The following is an 11,045-nucleotide window of genomic DNA, read 5'->3' as shown; positions in this document are numbered from 1 at the left end:
CCCCTCCTACGCCATGGTGCCCGCCTCCCCGCTGCCTCTCGTCCCGGCCTGCGCTCTGAGATACACCGTCTCTCCGGTGGATGAGCCGGCCGGGAGGAAGCTGAGGCCGCGTGGACCGCCGTCCAGGGTCGCCATGCGCGCCGCGAGGAGCGCCGTCCTCCGCCCCGCACACGTTGTCGCCGCCGCGACCAGGGTGAGCCTGCCTGGCGCGCTGACGAGTGCCCGCGCTACCTTGGCCGCCCGTGGCATCCGCGGTCTGAGTGTCGCCGTGACATCTGTTGTCGGCGTTGCCGCTTCTTCGGCCACGTCGCGCGCTTCTGCACCACCCCGCGTTTCCCCGGGTCTTCTGGTTCTCCTTCGTCGAAGTGGCCGCGCCTGCGCTCCCTCTGGTCTTCTGGCGCGAGCGTCGCCGGACCTAGCGGCCACGCGCTCTCCGGGGCTGTGTCCGCGCCCTCCTCGCCCCTCCTGTCGGCAGGCAACTCGGCTGCCTCGCCCTCTAGGCCCGCTTCCTCCTCCTCCAGTGTGAAGGAAATATGCCCTAGTGGCAATAATAAAGTTATTATTTATTTCCTCATATCATGATAAATGTTTATTATTCATGCTAGAATTGTATTACCCGAAAACATAATACATGTGTGAATACATAGACAAACATAATGTCACTAGTATGCCTCTACTTGACTAGCTCGTGAATCAAAGATGATTAAGTTTTCTAACCATAGACATGAGTTGTCATTTGATTAATGGGATCACATCATTAGGAGAATGATGTGATTGACTTGACACATTCCGTTAGCTTAGCACTTGATCATGTAGTATGTTGTTGTTGCTTTCTTCATGACTTATACATGTTCCTATGACTATGATATTATGTAACTCCCGCTTACAGGAGGAACACTTTGTGTGCTACCAAACGTCACAACGTAACTGGGTGATTATAAAGGTGCTCTGCAGGTGTCTCCAAAGGTACTTGTTGAGTTGACGTATTTCGAGATTAGGATTTGTCACTCTGATTGTCGGAGAGGTATCTCTGGGCCCTCTCGGTAATGCACATCACTATAAGCCTTGCAAGCAATGTAGCTAATGAGTTAGTTACGGGATGATGCATTACGTAACGAGTAAAGAGACTTGCCGGTAACGAGATTGAACTAGGTATTGAGATAACGACGATCGAATCTCGGGCAAGTAACATACCGATGACAAAGGGAACAACGTATGTTGTTATGCGGTTTGACCGATAAAGATCTTCATAGAATATGTGGGAGCCAATATGAGCATCCAGGTTCCGTATTGGTTATTGACCGGAGACGTGTCTCGGTCATGTCTACATAATTTTCGAACTCGTAGGGTCCGCACGCTTAAAGTTAGATGACAGTTATATTATGAGTTTATGTGTTTTGATGTACCGAAGGTTGTTCGGAGTCCTGGATGTGATCAAGGACATTACGAGGAGTCTCGAAATGGTCGAGACCAAGGTTGTCAGAATCGCGATTCTGTCATACGATTCTACGACTTTACGATCCAAACTAACCCCTATGATTCTACGATTTTAGTTCTTAGAATCTATGTTTCTACGATTCTGATAGTGAAGATTCTATGATTTGCGATCCTACCATCGAAGCTCCGATCCGATTCAAGATCACGATTCTGACAACCTTGGTCGAGACATGAAGATCGATATATTGGACGACTATATTTGGACACCGAAAAGGTTCTGGGTGTGATTGGGACAATACCGGAGCTCCGGGAGGTTATCAGAGCTCCTCGGGAGGTATATGGGCCTTAATGGGCCTTAGTGGAAAGGAGGGGAAAGGAGCAAGGGAGGGGGCGCCCCCCCAAGCCCAATCCGAATTGGGAGGGGGGTCGGCCCCCCCTTTCCTTCCTCCCTCCTTCCTCTTCCTTCCCTCCCCCTCTCCAAATAGGAAAGGGGGGATCCTACTCCCGGTAGGAGTTGGACTCCCCCCCTAGGGCGCGCCTATCCCCTTGGCCGGCCCCCTCCTCCACTCCTTTATATACGGGGGAAGGGAGCACCCCATAGACACAACAATTAATCATTGATCTCTTAGCCGTGTGCGGTGCCCCCCTCTACCATAGTCTTCCTCGATAATATCGTAGCGGTGCTTAGGTGAAGCCCTGCGACGGTAGAACATCATCATCGTCACCACGCTGTCGTGCTGACGGAACTCTCCATCGACACTCGGCTAGATCGAAGTACGAGGGACGTCATCGAGCTGAACATGTGCAAGAACTCGGAGGTGCCGTAGTTTCGGTGCTTGATCGGTCGGGCCGTGAAGACGTACGACTACATCAACCGCGTTATGCTAACGCTTCCGCTTTCGGTCTACGAGAGTACGTGGACACACTCTCCCCTCTCACTGCTATGCATCACCATGATCTTGCGTGTGCGTAGGAATTTTTTTGAAATTACCACGTTCCCCAACAGTGGCATCCGAGCCTAGGTTTTATGCGTTGATGTTATATGCACGAGTAGAACACAAGTGAGTTGTGGGCGATACAAGTCATATTGCTTACCAGCATGTCATACTTTGGTTCGGCGGTATTGTTGAAGGAAATATGCCCTAGAGGCAATAATAAAGTTATTATTTATTTCCTTATTTCATGATAAATGTTTATTATTCATGCTAGATTTGTATTAACCGGAAACATAATACATGTTTGAATACATAGACAAACATAGTGTCACTAGTATGCCTCTACTTGACTAGCTCATTAATCAAAGATGGTTATGTTTCCTAGCCATAGACATAAGTTGTCATTTGATTAACGGGATCACATCATTAGGAGAATGATGTGATTGATTTGACCCATTCCGTTAGCTTAGCACTTGATCGTTTAGTATGTTGCTATTGCTTTCTTCATGACTTATACATGTTCCTATGACTATGAGATTATGCAACTCCCGTTTACCGGAGGAACACTTTGTGTGCTACCAAACGTCACAACGTAACTGGGTGATTATGAAGGAGCTCTACAGGTGTCTCCAAAGGTATATGTTGAGTTGGCGTATTTCGAGATTAGGATTTGTCACTCCGATTGTCGGAGAGGTATCTCTGGGCCCTCTCGGTAATGCACATCACTATAAGCCTTGCAAGCAATGTAACTAATGAGTTAGTTACGGAATGATGCATTACATAACGAGTAAAGAGACTTGCCGTTAATGAGATTGAACTAGGTATTGAGATACCGACGATCGAATCTCGGGCAAGTAACATACCGATGACAAAGGGAACAACGTATGTTGTTATGCGGTTTGACCGATAAAGATCTTCGTAGAATATGTAGGAACCAATATGAGCATCCAAGTTCCGCTATTGGTTATTGACCGGAAACGTGTCTCGGTCATGTCTACATAGTTCTCGAACCCGTAGGGTCCGCACGCTTAAGGTTTCGATGACAGTTATATTATGAGTTTATGAGTTTTTATGTACCGAAGGAGTTCGGAGTCCCGGATGAGATCGGGGACATGACAAGGAGTCTCGAAATGGTCGAGACGTAAAGATCGATATATTGGACGACTATATTCGGACATCGGAAGGGTTTCAAGTGATTCGGGTATTTTCGGGGGTACCGGGGAGTTACGGGAATACGAGGAAGAAGCAATGGGCCTCATGGGCCAAGTGGTGGAAAAGAGGAGGCAGGGCGCGCGCCCCCCCATCCCAAACCGAATTGGACTAGGGGGCCGGGCCCCCTTTCCTCCTTTTCCTCCCTCTCCTTTCTTCTCCTTCTCCTTCCCTTCCTTTCCCTCTCCTACTTGGACTAGGAAAGAGGGGGAATCCTACTTGGAGTAGGATTGCCCCCCTTGGGCGCGCCTCCTCCGCTTGGCCGGCCCTCTCCTCCTCCCCCCTTTATATATGGAGGAGGGGGCACCTCTAGACACAACAACAATTGATCCCTTAGATCTCTTAGCCATGTGCGGTGCCCTCCTCCTCCATAGTCCTCCTCGATAATATTGTAGCGGTGCTTAGGCGAAGCCCTGCAACGGTAGAACATCAAGATCGTCACCACGCCGTCGTGCTGACGGAACTCTCCCTCGACACTCGGCTTGATCGGAGTTCGAGGGACGTCATCGAGCTGAACATGTGCTAGAACTCGGAGGTGCCGTAGTTTTGGTGCTTGATCGGTCGGGCCGTGAAGACGTACGACTACATCAACCGCGTTGTTCTAACGCTTCTGCTTTTGGTCTACGAGGGTACGTGGACACACTCTCCCCTCTCGTTGCTATGCACCACCATGATCTTGCGTGTGCGTAGGAATTTTTTTGAAATTACTACGTTCCCCAACAATTGTTGGATGAAGCGGCCCGGACCGACATTACGCGTACGCTTACGCGAGACTGGTCCTACCGACATGCTTTGCACATAGGTGGTTGGCGGGTGTCAGTTTCTCCAACTTTAGTTGAACGGACTGTGGCTACGTCCGGTCCTTGAGAAGGTTAAAACATCACTAACTTGACGAACTATCATTGTGGTTTTGATGCGTAGGTAAGAACGGTTCTTGCTCAGCCCGTAGCAGCCACGTAAAACTTGCAACAACAAAGTAGAGGACGTCTAACTTGTTTTTGCAGGGCATGTTGTGATGTGATATGGTCAAGACGTGATGCTATATTTTATTGTATGAGATGATCATGTTTTGTAACCGAGTTATCGGCAACTGGCAGGAACCATATGGTTGTCGCTTTATTGTATGCAATGCAATCGCCCTGTAATTGTTTTACTTTATCACTAAGCGGTAGCGATAGTCGTAGAAGCAATAGTTGGCGAGACGATAATGATGCTACGATGGAGATCAAGGTGTCGCGCCAGTGAGGATGGTGATCATGACGGTGCTTCGGAGATGGAGATCACAAGCACAAGATGATGATGGCCGTATCATATCACTTATATTGATTGCATGTGATGTTTATCTTCTATGCATCTTATCTTGCTTTGATTGACGGTAGCATTATAAGATGATCTCTCACTAAATTTCAAGATAAAAGTGTTCTCCCTGAGTATGCACCGTTGCCAAAGTTCGTCGTGCCCAGGCACCACGTGATGATCGGGTGTGATAAGCTCTACGTCCATCAACAACGGGTGCAAGCCAGTTTTGCACACGCAGAATACTCAGGTTAAACTTGACGAGCCTAGAATATGCAGATATGGCCTCGGAACACTGAGACCGAAAGGTCGAGCGTGAATCATATAGTAGATATGATCAACATAGTGATGTTCACCATTGAAAACTACTCCATTTCACATGATGATCGGTTATGGTTTAGTTGATTTGGATCACGTGATCACTTAGATGATTAGAGGGATGTCTATCTAAGTGGGAGTTTTTAAGTAATATGATTAATTAAACTTAAATTTATCATGAACTTAGTACCTGATAGTATTTTACTTGTCTATGTTTGTTGTAGATAGATGGCTCGTGCTGTTGTTCCGTTGAATTTTAATGTGTTCCTTGAGAATGCAAAGTTGAAAGATGATGGTAGCAATTACACGGACTGGGTCCGTAACTTGAGGATTATCCTCATTGCTGCACAGAAGAATTACGTCCTGGAAGCACTGCTAGGTTGCAAACCTGCTGCAGGAGCAACACCAGATGTTATGAACGTTTAGCAGAGCAAAGTTGATGACTACTCAATAGTTCAGTGTGCCATGCTTTACAGTTTAGAACCGGGACTTCAACAACGTTTTGAACGTCATGGAGCATATGAGATGTTCCAGGAGTTGAAGTTAATATTTCAAGCAAATGCCCGGATTGAGAGATATGAAGTCTCCAATAAGTTCTACAACTGCAAGATGGAGGAGAATAGTTCTGTCAGTGAGCATATACTCAGAATGTGTGGGTCTAATAATCACTTGATTCAACTTGGAGTTAATCTTCCGGATGATAGCGTCATTGATAGAATTCTTCAATCACTGCCACCAAGCTACAAGAGCTTCGTGATGAACTATAATATGCAAGGGATGGATAAGACAATTCCCGAGCTCTTCGCAATGCTAAAGGCTGCGGAGGTAGAAATCAAGAAGGAGCAGTGTTGATGGTCAATAAGACCACCAGTTTCAAGAAGAAGGGCAAAGGGAAAAAGAAGGGGAACTTCAAGAAGAACAGCAAACAAGTTGCTCCTCAAGAGAAAAACCCAAGTCTGGACCTAAGCCTGAGAATGAGTGCTTCTACTGCAAGCAGACTGGTCACTGGAAGCGGAACTGACCCAATTATTTGGAGGATGAGAAGGATGGCAAGGTGAACAAAGGTATATGTGATATACATGTTATTGATGTGTACCTTACCAGAGCTCGAAGTAGCACCTGTTGGGGAACGTTGCAGAAAATTAAAATTTTTCCTACGGTTTCACCAAGATCCATCTATGAGTTCATCTAAGCAACGAGTCAAGGGAGTGAGTTTGCATCTACATACCACTTGTAGATCGAGTGCGGAAGCGTTCAAGGGGATGGTGATGATGGAGTCGTACTCGCCGTGATTCGGATCACCGATGACCTAGTGCTGAACGGACAGCACCTCCGCGTTCAACACACGTACGGGACGGACGACGTCTCCTCCGTCTTGATCCAGCAAGGAGGAAGGAGAGGTTGAGGAAGATTGCTCTAACGGCAGCACGACGGCATGGTGTTGTTGGTGCAGCAGTACTCCGACAGGGCTTCGCCAAGCACGTACGGAGGAGGAGAGGTGTTGGGGAGGGGAGGGGCTGCGCCTTGAGTTGTGTCCAGCAGCCCTCCCCTCACCCCTCTATTTATAGGGGAAGGAGCAAGCGGGGCCGACCCCTCTAGATGGGATCTAGAGGGGGGGCGGCGGCCAGGGAGGGGGGACTTGCCCCCCAAGCAAGGGGGGCGCCCCATTTAGGGTTTCCCCCCCAACCCTATGCGCATGGGCCCAAGGTGGGGGGCGCGCCCAGCCCTCCAGGGGCTGGCTCCCTGCCCCTTGTGGCCCATGTGGCCCTCCGAGAGGGGTGGCCCCTCCCGGTGGACCCCCGGAACCCCTCCGGTGGCCCCGGTACAATACCGATATGACCCCGAATTCTTCCGGTGTCCGTATGACAACTTCCCATATATAAATCTTCACCTCCGGACCATTCTGGAACTCCTCGTGATGTCTGGGATGTCATCCGGGACTCCGAACAACTTTTGGTAATCACATACAAGTCTTCCTAATAACCCTAGCGTCACCGAACCTTAAGTGTGTAGACCCTACGGGTTCGGGAGACATGTAGACATGACCGAGACGACTCTCCGGTCAATAACCAACAGCGGGATCTGGATACCCATGTTGGCTCCCACATGCTCCTCGATGATGTCATCGGATGAACCACGATGTCGAGGATTCGATCAAACCCCGTATACAATTCCCTTTGTCAATCGGTACGTTACTTGCCCGAGACTCGATCGTCGGTATCCCAATACCTTATTCAGTCTCGTTACCGGCAAGTCACTTTACTAATACCGTAATGCATGATCCCGTGACTAACCACTTAGTCACTTTGAGCTCACTATGATGATGCATTACCGAGTGGGCCCAGAGATACCTCTCCGTCATACGGAGTGACAAATCCCAGTCTCGATCCGTGTCAACCCAACAGACACTTTCGAAGATACCTGTAGTGCACCTTTATAGTCACCCAGTTACGTTGTGACGTTTGGTACACCCAAAGCACTCCTACGGTATCCGGGAGTTACACGATCTCATGGTCTAAGGAAAAGATACTTGACATTGGAAAAGCTCTAGCAAACAAACTACACGATCTTGTGCTATGCTTAGGATTGGGTCTTGTCCATCACATCATTCTCCTAATGATGTGATCCCGTTATCAACGACATCCAATGTCCATAGCCAGGAAACCATGACTATCAGTTGATCAACGAGCTAGTCAACTAGAGGCTCACTAGGGACATGTTATGGTCTATGTATTCACACGTGTATTACGATTTCCGGATAATACAGTTATAGCATGAATAAAAGACAATTATCATGAACAAAGAAATATAATAATAACACTTTTATTATTGCCTCCAACAGTCTCCCACTTGCACTAGAGTCAATAATCTAGTTACATTGTGATGAATCGAACACCCATAGAGTTCTGGTGTTGATCATGTTTTGCTCGCGAGAGAGGTTTAGTCAACGGATCTGCGACATTCAGATCCGTATGTACTTTGCAAATATCTATGTCTCCATCTTGAACATTTTCATGGATGGAGTTGAAACGACGCTTGATGTGCCTAGTCTTCTTGTGAAACCTGGGCTCCTTGGCAAGGGCAATAGCTCCAGTGTTGTCACAGAAGAGTTTGATCGGCCCCGACGCATTGGGTATGACTCGTAGGTCGGTGATGAACTCCTTCACCCAAATAGCTTCATGCGCTGCCTCCGAGGCTGCCATGTACTCCGCTTCACATGTAGATCCCGCCACTACGCTTTGCTTGCAGCTGCACCAGCTTACTGCTCCACCATTCAACATATACACGTATCCGGTTTGTGACTTAGAGTCATCCAGATCTGTGTCGAAGCTAGCGTCGACGTAACCCTTTCCGACAAGCTTTTCGTCACCTCCATAAACGAGAAACATGTCCTTTGTCCTTTTCAGGTACTTTAGGATATTCTTGACCGCTGTCCAGTGTTCCTTGCCGGGATTACTTTGGTACCTTCCTACCAAACTTACGGCAAGGTTTACATCAGGTCTGGTACACAGCATGACATACATAATAGATCCTATGGCTGAAGCATAGGGGATGACACTCATCTCTTCTTTATCTTTTGCCGTGGTCGGGCATTGAGCCGAGCTCAATCTCACACCTTGCAATACAGGCAAGAACCCCTTCTTGGACTGATCCATTTTGAACTTCTTCAAAATCTTATCAAGGTATGTGCTTTGTGAAAGACCTATGAGGCGTCTCGATCTATCTCTATAGATCTTGATGCCTAATATATAAGCAGCTTCTCCAAGGTCCTTCATTGAAAAACACTTATTCAAATAGGCCTTAATGCTGTCCAAAAGTTCTATATCATTTCTCATCAAGAGTATGTCATCTACATATAATATGAGAAATGCTACAGAGCTCCCACTCACTTTCTTGTAAACGCAGGCTTCTCCATAAGTCTGCATAAACCCAAACGCTTTGATCATCTCATCAAAGCGAATATTCCAACTCCGAGATGCTTGCACCAGCCCATAAATGGATCGCTGGAGCTTGCATACTTTGTTAGCGTTCTTAGGATCGACAAAACCTTCCGGCTGCATCATATACAGTTCTTCCTTAAGATGCCCGTTAAGGAATGCCGTTTTGACGTCCATCTGCCATATCTCATAATCATAGTATGCGGCAATTGCTAACATGATTCGGACGAACTTCAGCTTCGCTACGGGAGAGAATGTCTCATCGTAGTAAATCCCTTGAACTTGTCGATAACCCTTAGCGACAAGTCAAGCTTTATAGACGGTAATATTACCATCCGCGTCCGTCTTCTTCTTAAAGATCCATTTGTTTTCTATCGCTCGCCGATCATCGGGCAAGTCTGTCAAAGTCCATACTTTGTTTTCATACATGGATTCTATCTCGGATTTCATGGCTTCAAGCCATTTGTTGGAATCTGGGCCCGCCATCGCTTCTTCATAGTTCGAAGGTTCACCGTTGTCTAACAACATGATTTCCAGGACAGGGTTGCCGTACCACTCTGGTGCGGAACGTGTCCTTGTGGACCTACGAAGTTCAGTAGCAACTTGATCCGAAGTACCTTGATCATCATCATTATTTTCCTCTTTAAGTTGGTGTAGGCATCACAGGAACATTCTCCTGAGCTGCACTACTATCCCGTTCAAGAGGTAGTACTTCATCGAGTTCTACTTTCCTCCCACTTACTTCTTTCGAGAGAAACTCTTTTTCCAGAAAGCATCCGTTCTTGGCAACAAAGATCTTGCCCTCGGATTTTAAGTAGAAGGTATACCCAACGGTTTCCTTAGGGTATCCTATGAAGACGCATTTTTGCGACTTGGGTTCGAGCTTTTCAGGTTGAAGTTTCTTGACATAAGCATCGCATCCCCAAACTTTTAGAAATGACAGCTTAGGTTTCTTCCCAAACCATAATTCATACGGTGTCGTATCAACGGATTTAGACGGTGCCCTATTTAAAGCGAATGTAGCTGTCTCTAGAGCGTATCCCCAAAATGATAGCGGTAAATCGGTAAGAGACATCATAGACCGCACCATATCCAATAGAGTGCGATTACGACGTTCGGACACACCGTTACGCTGAGGTGTTCCAGGCGGCGTGAGTTGTGAAACGATTCCACATTTCCTTAAGTGCGTACCAAATTCGTGACTTAAGTATTCTCCTCCACGATCTGATCGTAGGAATTTTATCTTTCGGTCACGTTGATTCTCTACCTCATTCTGAAACTCTTTGAAATTTTCAAAAGTCTCAGACTTGTGTTTCATTAAGTAGACATACCCATATCTACTCAAGTCATCAGTGAGAGTGAGAACATAATGATATCCTCCACGAGCCTCAACGCTCATTGGACCGCACACATCGGTATGTATGATTTCCAACAAGTTGGTTGCTCGCTCCATTGTTCCGGAGAATGGAGTCTTGGTCATCTTGCCCATGAGGCATGGTTCGCATGTGTCAAATGATTCATAATCGAGAGACTCCAAAAGTCCATCAGCATGGAGCTTCTTCATGCGCTTGACACCAATGTGACCAAGGCGGCAGTGCCACAAGTATGTGGGACTATCGTTATCAACTTTACATCTTTTGGTATTCACGCTATGAATATGTGTAACATTACGCTCGAGATTCATTAAGAATAAACCATTGACCATCGGGGCATGACCATAAAACATATCTCTCATATAAATAGAACAACCATTATTCTCGGATTTAAATGAGTAGCCATCTCGTATCAAACGAGATCCTGATACAATGTTCATGCTCAAACTTGGCGCCAAATAACAATTGTTAAGGTTTAAAACTAATCCCGTAGGTAAATGTAGAGGTAGCGTGCCGGCAGCGATCACATCGACCTTGGA

Source organism: Triticum dicoccoides, chromosome 2B (genome assembly GCF_002162155.2).
Source record: "Triticum dicoccoides isolate Atlit2015 ecotype Zavitan chromosome 2B, WEW_v2.0, whole genome shotgun sequence".
Classification (NCBI taxonomy): Eukaryota; Viridiplantae; Streptophyta; class Magnoliopsida; order Poales; family Poaceae; genus Triticum; species Triticum dicoccoides.
Note: the sequence above shows the minus strand (reverse complement) of the source record.